The sequence below is a fragment of the Symphodus melops genome (assembly GCF_947650265.1).
Source record: "Symphodus melops genome assembly, chromosome: 7".
Taxonomy (NCBI): domain Eukaryota; kingdom Metazoa; phylum Chordata; class Actinopteri; order Labriformes; family Labridae; genus Symphodus; species Symphodus melops.
This window is the reverse complement of record NC_136697.1, coordinates 6,940,764-6,957,917: the sequence shown is the minus strand read 5'-3', so window position 1 is coordinate 6,957,917 and position 17,154 is coordinate 6,940,764. Positions and strand designations below refer to the sequence as shown.

Here is a 17,154-nt window from a genome sequence, read left to right as displayed (position 1 = left end):
ACGTAAAGCTTGTGTTTTTGTTTGTTTCCAACCTGAAGTTTATACAAACAGAGCAAACTCTCTGAGGCGTGAAGGCTTCTATTATACTATTATTCATAATTAATTTCGATTGAAAGTTGTATATGCACTTACAGTATATGGAGTCAGAAAATCAAAATGTAAGACTTAAGGTGCTCAGTTTACGTCGGGCAGAATCTCTGACAGATGCTTGTTTACTTTTGCACCGGGAGCCGGGCTCGGGGCTGCAGCTGCTGCTGACGGTGAACCTGCTGTTGCCTTCTGACCAGACCGTACCCATCATCAGTCTGACCCGGTCCTGGCTTTGGTTTCCCATCCTGAGCTCCATCAGATCTTCAGGCACATAATCTTCCAGCCGAAAATGAGCGCCACAGACAACCGCGTTTTTTTTTTACCACAAAGCTCTGTCTTCATCTGCTCCTCGTTTCTTCTTATTGTGGAAACAGTTGAAGTCCCTTTCAGATTGTATCCAGTACATCCAGCACAGACTCAACCCAAAACACATTCTGCCACTCACTTCTGCCTGCTGCATATCCGATTAAAGCAGGGTCACAGGGAGAGAGTCCCCCATGCTATGTAATATGATCAACAGCAACACTGAGAAGGGCCACTTTTTGTTCTCAAATGTTGCCTTTTTGTGTTGAAGAACATGTCAAATCAAGAACTGACTTCTACTAAAGCCCTTATCAGACCATTTTAAGTGTTCATTTACAAAAAATGTAACCTGCTATATGCTCTTTAACAAGAAGCTAAAAAACATCTTTAGAAAACAAACATTGGAGATAAAAACAGAAAATATTCAATTTTAGCTGAAAAGGTGTCATATAAATAAATGTGCTCAGGCACGATGCTTCCTCTCAGCGTCATAGACAGACAGACAGACGGCCCGACCGACCGAAGATAGATAGGCAAGGCAAGTTTATTTATATAGCACTGTTCAGACACAAGGCAATTCACAGTGCTTTACAGACATAAAAACATTAAAACAGAGCTTAAGGAAAGAATGCAAAATACATCATTAAAAGACGGGGATGAAAGTGAAAATACTCGATAAAGGAACAACTGTTAAAACTATTAAAAAAGGAAGAATGTGTTGCAGTAAGGCAGACAGTATATTTCTAATTGAAAGCCTGAGTGAATAATATAGTTTTAAGGGCTGATTTAAAGGAGCTGAGTGTGACAGCAGTCCTCAGGTGTTCAGGGAGTTTGTTCCACAGTTGAGGAGCGTAGTGACTAAACGCTGCTTCACCTTGTTTAACTCTGACTCTGGGAACACTGAGTAAACCTCTTCCTGAGGACCTGAGCTCTCTGGATGTTTTATATTCTACAAGTAGATCTGACATGTACTTCGGGCCAAGACCATTTAATGCTTTATAGTAGTAAAGCAGTAGTAAGATTTTAAAGTCGATCCTCTGACACACAGGCAGCCAGCAGTGATTGAAGCACAGGTGTAATGTGCTCCACCCTCTTTGTGTTGGTAAGGACTCTGGCTGCTGCGTTCTGGATCAGCTGCAGCTGTCGGACTGATTTTTTTTACTAAGGCCTGTAAACACACCGTTACAATAATCCAGCCTGCTGAAAATAAAAGCATGAACAAGTTTTTCTGAATCTTGTTTGGTCAGAAAGCCCTTGATTCTTGCAATATTTTTCAGATGGTAATAAGCTGATTTTGTTACCATCTTAATGTGGTTGTTGAATTTGAGGTCTGAGTCAATAATCACAGCAAGATTTCTGGCTTGATTTGTTGTTCTTAAGGACATGGATTCAAGACAAGTGCTGACCTCTGACCTTTCCTCTTTAGGGCTTAAAACAATCAAGTCAGTCTTTTCTGGGTTCAGTTGTAAAAAGTTCTGACACATCCACTCAGTGATTTTGTTGATGCACCTGCTCAGTGAATATAAGGGACTATGGTCATTCGTTGACACTGATATATAGAGCTGTGTGTCATCTGCATTATTTTGATAGGAAACATTGTAATATTCCATGATCTGAACGAGAGGGAGCATGTAGATGTTAAATAAAAGCGGCCCAAGGATAGAACCTTGAGGAACTCCACAGGTGATCTTCACATGCTCAGATTCACAATTACCAACAGACACAGTGTAGTCCATCTAGTCCACAGTGCAAGTAAGATTTAAACCAATTTAAGGCAGTTCCAGAAACTCCAAGCCAGTTTTCAAGTCTGTCCAGCAGTATGTTATGGTCCACCGTATCAAATGCAGCACTAAGATCCAGTAGCACTGAAACTGAGACTTTAGATGCATCACTGTTCACATAGATATCATTTAGCACTTTGATAAGAGCAGTCTCAGTGCTGTGCTTTGACCTGAATCCAGACTGAAAAACACTGAAGTATTTATTTTGTACCATAAAAGTGTTAAGTTGCACAAACACTGCTTTTTCGATTATCTTGCCTAAGAAAGGCAAGTTAGATATGGGTCTGTAGTTATTAATTGATAAAGCATCCAGATTACTCTATTTCAATCAGGAGAGACTTAATTAAGAATGAACAATTATTTATTACAATGAAATGTGCAACAATTGTAGAATAAAATGTGCAAAGTCGTTTGGGGGCTAGACTCCGTCATGACGACTTCATGAGCTCCGAGGGGTAGTGAGGCCGACGCGGGATAGGATGCCCCCCTGTGGAGTCTAGACACTGGTGGTGGTGAAAAGGATGGAGGCTGAGAAGAGGAGTGGGTTTCAGCCGGGGCCTGGACTCTGCTGAGCTGGAAGGAGGTGACTGGGGTGGAGGAGGGTTGCGGCGTATGCCTGCAGCTACAGGATGACTGGAAGAGAGAGTGTTTTTAAACTATTGACAGCAAGCCATTGATTGGTAGAGAAAGTTCGTGGCAGAGTCTGGTTGGTTAATTCCAGGATTATACACGCCCATGATCACCTGCTTGCCAGAGAGAGATACAGGTGGAAGTAGGGGGTGTGGTTTAAGAATTAATGAAGAGGTGAATGAATGAAAGAATAACACCAGTCTTCCTGTCTGAACTTACGCTGAGCTCCATTTCAATCAGGAGAGACTTAATTAAGAATGAACAATTATTTATTACAATGAAATGTGCAACAATTGTGGAATAAAATGTGCAAAGTCTTTTGGGGGCTAGACTCCGTCATGACGACTTCATGAGCTCCGAGGGGTAGTGAGGCCTTATTTTACCTTATGGCTGCCTGGAGTCTGTGGGAAACATTTATGAGTTAGATGATGAACATTGATTAATTGTTAAATACGATCAGAGAGTATTCACCCTGTGTAGTTATTGTATGGTGACTTACCTGATCATGCGCCAGTCTACCCTATAGTCGTGTGGCACGCATGTTGGGCTCGCCGGCCGCAGACAAGTAGCCCGGCACGACTACTGTACCTGACCTATAGCCATCTGGCCCGGCGTGTAATGGATCTGACAGACCCGACACGTGGTCAGCATGACTGCTAATCTGCCCAGTAATCGTGTGACCTGCATGTAGGGTTCAGCGACCGCTGACATGTTGTCCGGCACGAAAACGAGGACTGACCAGCCGCCAACCGACCTGCGCATCTAGGTCCGTTTGACCGACACGTGGCCTAGAAGACTGCTAGCCGCCCTTAGTCATGTGGCCCGGCACGTAGGGTTCGGCGACCGCTGACGTGTGGCCCGGCATGACTCTTAAGCCTACCCTGTAGCCATCTGGCCCGGCGTATCCGGGGTCTGCCGAGACCCGATACGTGGCCAGCATGACTACTAAGCTGCCCTGTGGTCATGTGGCCCGGCATGTTAGGTTCGGGACCGCAGACATGTGGCCTGGCATGACTCTCTAATGGTCTGACATAGTAGCCATCTGGCCCGGCGTGTATTGGATCTGTTAGACCCGACACATGGCCAGCATGACTGTGAGAAGAATGAAGACTGTAAACGTGACGCCCGTGATTTAGAAGGAAGTTAGACTTAACCTTATAAAACATCATGAAATACACCACCACCAGTTATATGTTTTCTTACCATTTGATAGCGCTTTAGTCATCTTTGGCTTACCGAACCGCCAGATATCTGGACAAATATAGGACTGGAAGTCAGGGGAAGATCATCATCCGAGTTGTCGAGGAGAAAAGAACACCTGGATTGACTGCTGATGTGGAGCCGACTATTCAAATGGAATTAGCTGAATAGCCATGAACTTAATTTATTTATGGCTTGTGATTGATGTAACACGTTGCCGGTATGAAATAAGTTTAGATGACCTTGGTGCAATGTGATTCAATCAGCCAGCGCAAGCAAGCTAACCAGAGCTTCATGAGCGAGGCGGCATACTCAGAAATTCTTTTAGGTGCTACCATGGCAACATGCGTGGAAAAATAGCTGTAGAATGTTAAAGTCATGAAGAAGTGATTATGAAACATTTGTAATCGTTAATGTAGAATAAAGAAATACAAGATGCACAAAATAGGAGTCGAATCTTGATGCTCAGGAACCTGTGATGACAAGGTTGAGATGCTGCAAAAAGCAAACCATGTTAGCATTATTAGCAGCATCCTTGGTACACATGTAACTGCTGACGAAGTTTGCAGGTCCAGGAAGGTCTAAACAAATTGAAGACCAAGATATGGAATTTCAGTTTTATGATGGATGATTAGGATTGTATTGGACATGACTTATAGCAATGAATGACCGTCCTGCTGCCATGATGACTGAGTTCTTGTTGCTGTTGCGACTGAATGATTAGGATGCATTGTACAACTGAATAGTTGTAACCTGATTTATGACAAAACAGACGAGTTCATCAACAAGCGTTTACTTGGATTAATAACAGTTTACAAATCTGCAGTCCATGCTGAAACTGAGACAGATTTGACTGAGACAGAATTTTCATAATGTGCAGACCCACCGAGTCATCCGATTTGTGTTCTGATTAACCTAAATGTAAATGGCCTGTAGACAATCATGCCGATGCAGAGTGTAGTTCCCCCCAAAACCTAGAGGGATGCACTGAAATAAGATGAAGGTTTAGCATTGACTTTATGAGTAGACACAGCCCGCTGGAATTGATGTTAGAGAGACGCGATTGTAATGCGACCCGCTGAATGAGGTCAAATTACCATGACTAGTATGAAGGGGCTAAAGTACCTTTTGCTTAAATAGTAAGTTAGTGATTTCTGATTTACTTCGGGATTACATATTCTTGCATGAGTTCATCGGTCTGCGGAAGTTGCTTCCGACCACGCGCCAAATAGTGTGCCTTAACTGGACGAACACCTACTGTTCGTACTTGCAACGCTTATAATTGTGATGCAGGTCGATTGAGCTGCTGGTTGGTATGGGTGGAGAAGCCAGAGCTGGGAGCCATGAGCAGAATCCTATATGGCTGGTTAGCCACACCTCATTGACTGACAATATAGTGAGAACTCGATGTGTGCTTTAATCTATGATCATCATCACCACCTAAATTAGGTTCAACACGCATGCTAAATCACTTATACTTTAGCAGTAGTAAACTACTCTGTGCGGACTCATTGCTGAATTAGAGAGAGCTCTCACAGGTTTATCTGCCAGCCGGACAACTGCCGGAGTGAAATGACATTCAATTATAACACAACTATTTTTGAATTACCGCGATGTCTGGCCATTACCTGGTTTAAAGACTGAATTAGAACATTTTTAGAGTGCATATAGCAGAGATCGAGTATATCCTGTGTACTTGTCTCTCTTAGTCTTGCTGTCCTCCAAGAGAGCAACGCCTGAGTCCCGCTATCTCTGACGATGACTGAGCTGTAATTACAGGATCTACATTTGGTTTACGAGGGCCAGCCGCTAGTCCCTTTGTGCATGAAGTTGTTAAACTGCAGATTTATAGACAGAAAAACACTACGCTCGCCATTAAATTTGAATGTCTTGTAACATTTAAGATTATGGTAATGTATAGAATTATGCAAAGTGGGGCTATAAGCCTACTCGGGCGCAACCGCTAGCCTGTTAATGTGATGATGCAGTTTGAGTTGTTTTGGATTCATGCTAATGCCCGATGGCGACATCTAGTGGATTAGAGTGACCATCCTTCCTCTGAACGAAGCACTTGAAAGTCTGTAGAGACTTCTTTGTCAGCATTTACATTTTATCTGCATTTACGTTTTGAAGTATTTCAGCATATCCCATTCAAGTCCATTCTAATTGATAGTGTTTGCATGAACTAGTCAAGCTGCGTCAAGTTTGACCCTCCTTTAGCAACATGTATTCGAATACATGATCCGTAACTTGAAATCAGATTTAATTTGGGTGACGAACGAGGTAAATGATCATGCCAAGTATGGCTTGTTAGATCAAACAAATTACTCATAATTGATTAAATATGAATTAATTCCAGACGTCATAATGCAAATCCTCACAAGTATTTATGCCGCCCTAGTATGACTAAATCTGATGAACGTTGAAAAGACACAGCAATATGTTGAATATACCCAGGCATAAGTAAATAAAAATAAAATGGACTACTAGCCTGTTCATGCTGGAAACATATTCTTGAATGACTGGCATCCGTGCTATAAATAAATTAATAACACCCTGAGTAAACGAAAAGTCTAACATCTGAGGACAAATCCCGTTGTGCAGTGATTAAAGGGGACTTCTAAAGAGCTTTTCTGGCAGATCTGAGTTTAAATGGTTAAAGGAATAGAGCATGAAATTTGGTTCACGAGAATTGCGCTTATTGTGTAACATATATGATTATTCCTACTGCTAAGATGCCATTAGTTTACTACTACGACCGTTTATTTAAATAATTGAAAATCGTTTAAAACGAGAGAGGAATGCATTTGCGATTGATGCCACGAGCCCCGACGCACGTGAAGCTGAGCAATTAACTGATGAGCAGATTGATCAGCCGATCTAGCAGAATTTCATACATGACTTATTGGGCCGAGTGACTGAATGACGTGACTCTGTGTGAGACATTAACATTAAAAGAAACTAGTCCTTCTCAGCTGATGAGAAAAAGGAATATGCGCTGTGGCTGCAGCTCGTTGTAACCGGGCATTCCCGAGTATGCAGGTTGATCACCTGCGCTGTCACACACGTGAATTGCGTAAGGAGCCGGGTCGTGAATGAACCGATTAACGCATATAAACAGTTTTGATTAGTTAACCACGGTTTAAGGATTAGCCCGACACTGTAATTATGTGTTTTCTCAAGTTATTGTGACATAAACAAGCTTAGTCGTGCCAGCCATGATGCCCGCTTCCTTACGAAATAAAAGTTAACAAGGATGTGCCTGAGACCGCTGTAAAACATGATGATGTTTTTCTCTGCCTGTGACACCGAGCAGCGGAGGCCAGCGGAGGCCAGCAGCTGCGTGGATTAAATGCAGCATGAACATTATTTTTGAAGCAGGCTGTATTTTGAGTGAGAACTCTGTCACTGAGAAATGAAATTTAAGCGACTGTGAGAGACATGATGCAGCTTTGAGGTAATTACCGAACTTCACAGATTTTGGATGATCAGGTTGCTTCCTGCTCCTGCGTGTCCTTTCATTGCCCGTGGGGCTGAGGTCATTCGAGTGGAGATGACTTTCTCCTTTTGAGTTGAATCTGATTTAGGCAGTGTCTCTCGCTGCCCGCAAATTTAGCGCGAATAGCGTATTGCGGCGTATGCCTGCAGCTACAGGATGACTGGAAGAGAGAGAGTTTTTAAACTATTGACAGCAAGCCATTGATTGGTAGAGAAAGTTCGTGGCAGAGTCTGGTTGGTTAATTCCAGGATGATACACGCCCATGATCACCTGCTTGCCAGAGAGAGATACAAGTGGTAGTAGGGGGTGTGGTTTAAGAATTAATGAAGAGGTGAATGAATGAATGAATGAAAGAATAACACCAGTCTTCCTGTCTGAACTTACGCTGAGCTCCATTTTAGGAGGGGTTTAATCACTGCTGTCTTTAGCGACTTAGGAAAAGTGCCTGTCTGAAGAGAGCTGTTAACTATCTGCAATACATCTGGTGCAACACAGGTAAAAACATTTTCTAAAAAGCTTGTGGGCAGAATGTCAAGACGGCATATAGTGGACCTGAGGTGTTGAACTATGTCTGTTAATGCTACTGGATCTAGAAGGTGAAAATATGCCAGGTTAGCTAAATTGTTTTCAGGTGGGAGGTACAGGAGTTACAGTCAGGCTGCCTGTAGTAGACTCACTGACTGTCTGTCCAATCTGTTCAATCTTTTGGGTGAAGTGCGATGCAAAATCATTGCATGAGGGGTTGGTCAGCCTGTCCACGACAGTAAACAAAGTCCGAGCATTGTTGCTGTGCTTGTTGATTATCTCAGAGAAGAAGGACTGTCTGGCCCTTTTGAGTTCTAAGTTATATAAGCGGAGCGCCTCTTTAACTCTTTCCCCGCCAGAGAATTCTAGAATGTTTACCAGCCAGCGCCAGCCTTTTTCACCATTTTCACCAATCTTTCAAGACTCACAGAATATTTTGTTCTTTGAATATGTAAATATTGAATACATCAAAATAAAGATCAGAGCCTCTGCTTTCATATACAAAAAACTATTTTATTCAAACTTCATTCAATCTTTTTTTATCAGCACTTGAATATCGGCCATTTTCACAAAAAAACAACATTCCGGACAAAAAGCTGAGAAAACAGCACTTTTGTAAAACACACTTATTTTCAAGAAAAAAAAGTGATTTTGAGTTTACATTTGGATTCTTTTTACTTTCATTTCACAACTACAGTTATATTTTAAAATAAATAACTAAAATAAATAAAAATGATTACATAAAATTATAAATTTTCTTTGAATAGTGTAGCACTACAACATTTACAAACTATATTATACATTTTTCTTCTCTTATACACTCAGAAATACTTTGTTTTTACAAACACTTAAATATCATTATTATTTTCAATAATAAAACATTAGGTGAACAAAAACCTGATCAAGAATTGAGACAATTGTGTCTCCCAGGGAAGTGCCTTCTCCACAACAGGGTTTCATGTTGTAACACCTGTGTCAGAATCACAAAGGATGTAGGATTTGAACCCATATTTGACAGGTTTTTGGGGATTGTATACCCTGAACGCTCGCCGTCCACGCCACAGAAGCATACCCTCATCAATGCAAATGTTGGTGTTAGGTTGATACGTTTGACTGAATTTAGATATAAGGTAATATAAGACAGGGCGGACTTTGTACAACCTGTCAGTGCTATTTGCTGGCCTTGATTCATAATCATTGGAGTGTAGAAATCTCCATATGATTTCAAACCGGTTGCGGGACGTGACCTTGTTGAAGTAGGGGGTGACCAAAATGTCATCTGTAGACCAGTACATTTCAAGGTCAGGCTTACGAATGATATGATCAAGAGCAGCAGCATCATTTAGAGGTCCAGGATTCTCAGTGAGCTGCCAGTTCATTTCTTTCCACATCAGATTACCTGGACCAGGACCTGCACCTGGCTGGTTTAAAGACCCTCTTGCTTGGTCACCAGGTACTTGACCTCCACCACACCCATAAGATCCACAGGTCCAACCTCTGCCTCTTTGCTGTGTTTGACCTGTAAATAATTAGAAAGACTCTTCATATCATACACCTGGGCCTTGAATCCCTGGACTCTGTGTGTAAAATGACAGTAAAATGTCAAACAAATATTCATTTGGTAAATAGTTTGTGTACAAAATGAAAGCTAAATTATTTCTTTTTTTTATCTTCTCTCACAAATTAGCAGATGCTCTTGTCTTGTAGTATCTAATAATCATACAATCCAAGTAACATACTATCAAACTAAATAAAATATGTTATCATGACTCACCTCTTGCACCTACGTGTATGTCTGGACCTTGGAGACCTGGATCTTGGAGACCTGGACTCTGTGTCTGGAAATTACAATAAAAAGTCCGTCAAACATTCGTTTGGTACATAGCTTATGTACAAAACTGAGGGATATGTTATTTCGACGTCACGTTATCTCATGAATTATCAGATGCATATGCTATCAAGGTGAATCAAAAAATAACGTGATCATATCTTACCTCTGACACGTCCTGAATCCCTCCATTCACTGACGCTGCTGCTGCCTTCATCCAGATCAGTTTCACGGAGGTCAAAAAATGAATTATCAGAGTCTGTATCGATAATTAACTCTGTAGCTTCCGCAGCCGAATATCTCCTTGCTGGCGCCGGCATGTTTGTACTGTTCAAGAGCTTTTATCTCATATCTATACGGCTAATGTTGACTTATTGACACGCGTCAAACTCACATACAGACTGATAGAACACCGCCCGCTGGAAAATAAGGACGAAGAAAATGTTGTTGTTTTTTTTCTCTCTACTTTCCTGCGGGTGGTCTTGTTTGTTGTTTTTTGACCCCACAGTCCTGTAACTTTTTCACAACATCCGTCAGAGCGCCCCCTATCATATTACACTGAAAACACCAATTGACGGAAATTTCCATCAATGGCGGGTAACGGTTGGATCCAAATGACGGAAAATTCCATCAATGGCGGGGAATGAGTTAAAGATGTCATAATGAACCTGGAGTTTACTTTTTCTCCACCTGCGCTCAGCTTGTCTACAATCTTTTTTCTTTGTTATAACAAGTGTCCCATTCCTCCAATGGGGCTTTCTTTTTACACAGACAGCTTTGGCCTTGACTCGGGCAACGACATCAATAATTTTTAGAACTTTAGCGCTGAACTTATCTACATGGTATTTGACAGGGGCTGAGTGTAGAGCTGGTGTGTTAGTGAATGCCTCAGTGAAGAGTGTGCACATGTTGTCATCAACGTTTTCTGATCAGCTCTGTTTTGCCTTCTCTGCAGTCAGCCAAGATGGAGGCTTTAAAGGAAACACAATAGTGATCAGAGATGGCAACATCATTCACTACAACATCAGAAACCATTAGACCTCTTGAAATGACCAAGTCCAGAGTGTGTCCCTTGTTATGTGTTGGATTTGTTACATGCTGGGAAAGATCGAAGTTTTCCAAGATGTTTATAAGTTCTTTCCCACTGTTATCTCTTGGATTGTCTAAATGAATGTTGAAATCACCCACTATAATAACACAGTCATAATCAATACACACAGCAGACAATAGTTTGTTGAGGTCATAAAAGAAGTTTGCATTATACTTTGGTGGCCTGTAGATAGTGACTAATATTGCACAACAGGGTGAGCTCAGCTGGAGTGCAATGTGTTCAAAAGAGCCGAATTTCCCATATGACAACTGTTTGGTGCATTGGTACTTGTTATTGTACAGAGCAGCTACTCCACCTCCTCTCCTCGACTCTCTAACTGCACTGATAAAATTAAAGTTTGGAGGAGCTGTTTCAATAAGTGCTGCTGCACTGCTGCTCTCATTCAACCAAGTTTCAGTTAAAAACATAAAATCCAAATTCTCTTCGATGAGATCCTTAATTAAAAGTGACTTGCCTGATAGAGATCTAACTTTTAGTAGAGCAAAAAGTAACATGCTATGAACTTTGCTAGATTCACACTGTGGCTGACGCACAAATGGAATCAAATTAGATAGAGTGACCGTACGTTTTAATCTACTGATGTACTTTGCGCCATGCCACCAGCTATTTGAGATAACTGGTATGTTAAAAACTTCCGGGACAAAGGGCCCTGGCTTTTCCCTGGAGATGTCAGGCTTAGCATTTGTCTTAAAACCTGGACCCAGAACACATCAGTACACACACTCTTTTGGGCTCTTATTGGGAGACTGGTGTAGGTTCAGATCTAGCTTTGGAAGGGGTACAGGTGGGGCTCGTCTGAGCGGAGGTAGTGGAGGGGGGCCGGGTTGTTGTAGGGGAACTAGGGGGGTTAGGAACCCAGGTCGGAGGGGAGTGAGTCTGGTACCAGTGACAAGTTTGTTCATTTGTTCAGTAAACTCCAACATGGGGGAGGAGGGGGAGGGGATACACGGTGAAGATGATGAACTGGGTGGAGTTTGGGCAGGTGGAGTTGGTGAATCCTCTCGAGCGGGTGGAGTTGGTGAATCCTCTCGAGCGGGTGGAGTTGGTGAATCCTGTGGGAGAAAAAAGCAAAAAGAGAAAAAAAAAAAGGGAGCGGAGAGCCAAGAAAAACACGTCTACACTCTCAGGAAGCAGGAAACAAAAAAAAAGATAGATGGATGGATGGATAGAAACTTATACAAATAAAACTTAAACATAGAGAAGTCGTTCAAGAGCTTCTAGCATGGACTTGTGTGTTTATTGCTCTCTGTCTCAATTCATCCCCTCAGTGATCCCAGACATGGAGTCTGTGCTGATCAACTTTTCTTCTCGGACAACTTCTACACAACCACTCCTCTGACGGACTGACACACTGTCTTTAAGTTTGCCCCACAGAAATGTAATGTACCAAGAAGGATGATGTGTTTTTGTGGTAAGTAAATAGACTTGAGCTTTTACACAGCATGTCACACCTCCACATTCACACGCTGATGGTAGAGGTTTCTATGTAGAGAGACTATCAGAAGTAACTAATCTCACTCATAAGTTGCCAGTGAAGCAGCAGGAGCAACTAAAGGTTAAATGTTTTGCCAAAGGACACATCGGACATGTTGCTGCAGGAGCTGGGGATTGAACCCTCCACCTTCTGGACGACACATGGAGGCACAGTGGACGCATATAGTGGGGAAAAAATACAGCTTTTTCATTTGCACCATGTCATTGTGTATGAATGAATTATTAATACTGATGGATACTTTACATAGCAGCCTCTACCATCAGTGTCTGAATGTGGTGTGAATAGCTCGATGCTAACACATACAGGAACATTTCAATAACTGGCTAACAGAATTAACATCCTGATTATTTTAATGTATCAAACATCTATTTTACTTAAAGTAACTCAACAAACACCAGCATACACACTCGTACTTACAGGTATGTTTCCTAAACTCTGTGGAGACAAACTTTAATAAACTGCTGAGTCATCCTCGTTTGATCTGCTGCTCTTAATAAACAGTCAATGCTCTGATCCAGTGACACTGCATGACTCGCTCTTGCCTGCTGGATCACATAACTACATTTAGTACTACGTGGGTCATGGACACTGGACAGTCTGTAGTAATATCGGGGGGCTCGATGGCAAAGTGAAGTGAGAACAGCTTTCTATCATGAGATCATAAATGAGCAAACTAGCAAAGAGTGGAAAAAGAGAGCTCAGATCATCCCCAGTGCTTGATCCACTGGTGGAGTTACAACAAAGTGAAGTCATTGATTTCCTCCTCAGGGGACCAAGAAGGTCTGTCCGACTCTTCAAACCAGTCCATTCATCCATCCTTCAGTTCAAACATTGTAAGAAAAGAAACAACAGACATCACTGTTAAAGGAGAAACATTCAGAGAAGAAGAAACAAGGAAGAGACGCTGAGGTAGAAATGTGTTTGAAGTTTGATCCTGGTTCATGATTTGTGTTGTTCAGCAGCAGACAGGTTTTTGTATCACATCTTTTCACTGTGGGGGAGGATACTTGGTTCCCAATCTTTGGCTCTGGAACGAGACTCTTTGTTTCAGGTAAGAATAAACTTTGATTTCCTTCAGTCGTCTGAAATGTGACTTTAATGACTTGTTGCTGCTTGAGACGTGAAATATTAAAGTTTTTATAATAAGAGGAGATTGTTTTCAAGGCGTGCAGCTATTGAGACATAAAAAGATGTTACCTCTAAGTAGATGTTCAAATCTCAACACATAAAGTGATTCTGTTTTCTGCAGTATAAAACTAATAGATATAAATATGATGTTAATAATGTTACAGACATCCAGAACTCTTCTTTAAATGAAACAACATTATTGACAATCTGTCTTTTTTATTTATAATCTCTGGAAATTAACTGTAAAATTTAAAGAGTTTGAGGCTCAATAAGAGGTTCATTAAAAATAACTAACAAGGTTTCAGGACAAGAAGTGCAGCTGACGAGGCGACTCCAAAGAGTTTCTGATCTTGACCGACGTAGAAGAAAAAGACTTTGTCTGAATGAAACGCTTTAAAAAGCATCAAATAGTCAAAGCGATGATTGTTGGACTCAAACTTGAAGATGTTCTTGATGCTCATCCTGCTCATTAATATTATTCTATAATACAGCATGAAAAACAGAGACAATCATTTCAACTACATGTTGTCTATTATCACATGTTATCATTCGTCCATTTTAATGTCTCCTCGTGGATTTATGAAACCTTTGACTTTAGTTTATAAATCAACTTTGACCTTATTTTACATTTCTAAACACAACATTGAATATTTCATAAAAAACAAACACACTGAAATAATTGTGGTGAGGATTTTGTTCATCTGTAGTAATTAGAGTAAACAACATGGTTTATATATATATATATATATATATATATATATATATATATATATATATATATATATATATATATATTTAGTTTTTAATTTATTGAAAATGATAAAAGATTTTTGTTAATATGTAATTTACATTTATATTTAAACCCAGATCAATATAAGAGTTGTTTTAATGTATGAAAATATATTTCAATGAAATGATAAACTGCATGATAAAACATAATCTAATGTATAAATACAGAATATAACAAAGTATAAAATGATATTATTCTATTGCTGATATAATCCTACTTTGTTTTTATTTTCATGGATTTAATTTGTACTCACTTCAATGTTTTCTTTTCTTCTTAAACAAATCTAACTGATCTGGTATTATAATCAACAGATTCATGTATCTTCATTCACCATCTTTAATTTGATATTATTCATGTGTTTGTGTTTTCACTTCAACTGAACTTGGAACTGTAGTAACGAGTGTTTCAGAGAGCAGAGTTCATGTAGTTTTAGGATCACACTGAATGCTGCTGACTGTGTGTGTGTGTGTGTGTGTGTGTGTGTGTGTGTGTGTGTGTGTTACTTGTTCCTCTTTCATAGACGAGCAGGTGGTGAAGCCCGTGCTGAGCGTGTACCCGGCAGCATCCAGAGGCCGGCTGGAGGAGAAGAGCTCCCTGCTGTGTGTGGCCTCAGCCATGTTTCCTCCTGTGGTCAGATTCTCCTGGAGACGACGAACGAAGAGCGGACGTTTAGAGGAGCTGCCCTCTGCTGACAGACAGCAGCTGAAGCTGGGAGAGTCTGGATGTGCTGCCTCCATCTTACCGATCTCTAAGATCAAGATCAGCTATGAGTACATCTGCTACGTGCAGCACAAGTTGGGAACAGTGGAGACTTGGATAGATACAGGTAATGAAGGCTTGGTGACGTTGTGCATTTAGTGCTTCTGTTAAAAGATGATTGAAAGATTATTCTGGGTTTTTTTTCACGTCCACCAGCAGCTCCACCATCATCACCACCTGCACCAACAGATCCACCATCATCACCACCTCCACCAGCAGCTCCACCATCATCACCACCTGCACCAACAGATCCACCATCATCACCACCTCCACCAGCAGCTCCACCATCATCACCACCTCCACCAGCAGCTCCACCATCTCCTCCAGTGGATCCCTCTGTCCCGTCTCCATACAAGGTGAAGCTGCTCTTGCTGCTCTACACAGTGCTGACAGTGAAGAGTCTGGTGTACTGCTGTGGACTTTTCCTGCTGACCGTCCTCAGGAACAAGAGTCTGTCCACAAACTGCACACATGCTGGATGACTAAAGGCTGGTTCACACATCATTTTAAAATTGTCGGCCGATTTCCCAAACTTTAGAGACCACACACATGGCGATAAATAATCAGAGGTTTTACAGCTTTAGTCGTACAGTGTGTGGTGTGCGGCCACACGGCAACATCAACACACCACACACCAACCGATTTCACTCGCGAACGTCCCTCGATCAGACGGGAAATCTCGCAAAACCTCTCGAGATCAAACGTGATTCCAGAGTCAACAAACGGATGAAGAGGATGTAACAGGGATCGTTTGTGCTGTTTTTATGTGAAAAACACGTTTTAAAAAGAGGCGTCGGTCAAAGGAGCGGAGACAACGGGAGCATGAACTGTTCTTGCAACATGTTGATATGGAGGTGAGTAGTTGTTGTTTTCGCTACTATGTCACCTCGCTTTCTGATTGGCTATGCGTCGCATTCAACAGGCTTGTGCTCATTTTCTCCTCGGGAGACACCACACATGATGAGAGATCGGGCCAAAACAATCCAACATGATGAATATCCCCGATTTGAGATCGGAGCTGTCCCGACATTCTTCCGACCAGACGAGAGCAGTCTGAACACACCACACACGGCAGGATGATCTTATAAGATTATTTTATGATGATCGGGGCGTCCTTAAGATTATCGGCGTAATTCTCCTGCCGTGTGAACCAGGCTTTAGTTATACTCTATTTGATATCCCACCATCATCTCTGAAAGGTATCTCATTTATCGCTTAGATGAATTAAAAAACATCAATCATGAATATGTATATATACATATACATATATATATATATATATATATATATATATATATATATATGCAATCATGATCAACAACATTTTGCAGCAGTGTAAAACAAGTCCTATATTATATACAGTAAAAGTGATTGTTTTGGTTTAATACTTTAGTAAATGATGCACAGTGTTTAGAGCTATTAGCGGCTGTAATCCATTCTGAATGACTCAGTCTCTCGTAACAAGCTCTCATTAAAGTTTCACACTGCAGAGAATAAAATGTACAGGAAGATATGAATACAAGCACCCACATTAACCAGGAACAAAAAGCTCTCAAAGAAAAGTAAACTTGTCAAAAGTCAGTGTGCGGATTTGTCAGCAGGTTCACTGTTGACCCTTTTAAACAGTGGTGTCAGTGTTGATGTAAAGCTCTACGCTGATGATACTCTTCTTTACATGTGAACACAAAACATTTCTCAGCAGCTCCATTGGATGATTAAACATGTTGTTTTGGTAGGGACTTTACATAGACTGCTTCTTTCTGCTAATTTAAAGGAAAATATTTTAAAGAAAATCAACAGAATTACAAATTGAAGCAGAAGTTACTAAAGATCTCATGTAGTTATTTAGTGATGTTATATATTAGATAGTTGATGTGAGCCTGTAATAAAAGTAAATTGAGTGTAAAAATAAAAATGTATGTTTGACTGAGGAGCTGAAAGAATAAAGAAGTCTGCAGATAATAAACATTGTTGTGTCATTTCTTTAATTAACAACACAATGTTTTGATTTCAAA

The 17,154-nt window shown here is 40.9% G+C and overlaps 2 long non-coding RNA genes across 2 annotated transcripts in view; both read right to left on the bottom strand.

The window, feature by feature from the left end:
• LOC306826496 overlaps nucleotides 1-10,010 on the bottom strand; it is a 42,502-nt gene extending 32,492 nt beyond the window's left edge. The window contains exon 1 of the long non-coding RNA XR_013779441.1: nucleotides 9,803-10,010. This is a non-coding gene — a long non-coding RNA (uncharacterized lncRNA). The remainder of the gene's footprint in view (nucleotides 1-9,802) is intronic.
• The window catches only part of LOC306826490, a 207,053-nt gene that overhangs the window by 58,049 nt on the left and 131,850 nt on the right, over nucleotides 1-17,154 (bottom strand). The gene's annotated exons all lie outside the window — the stretch shown is intronic.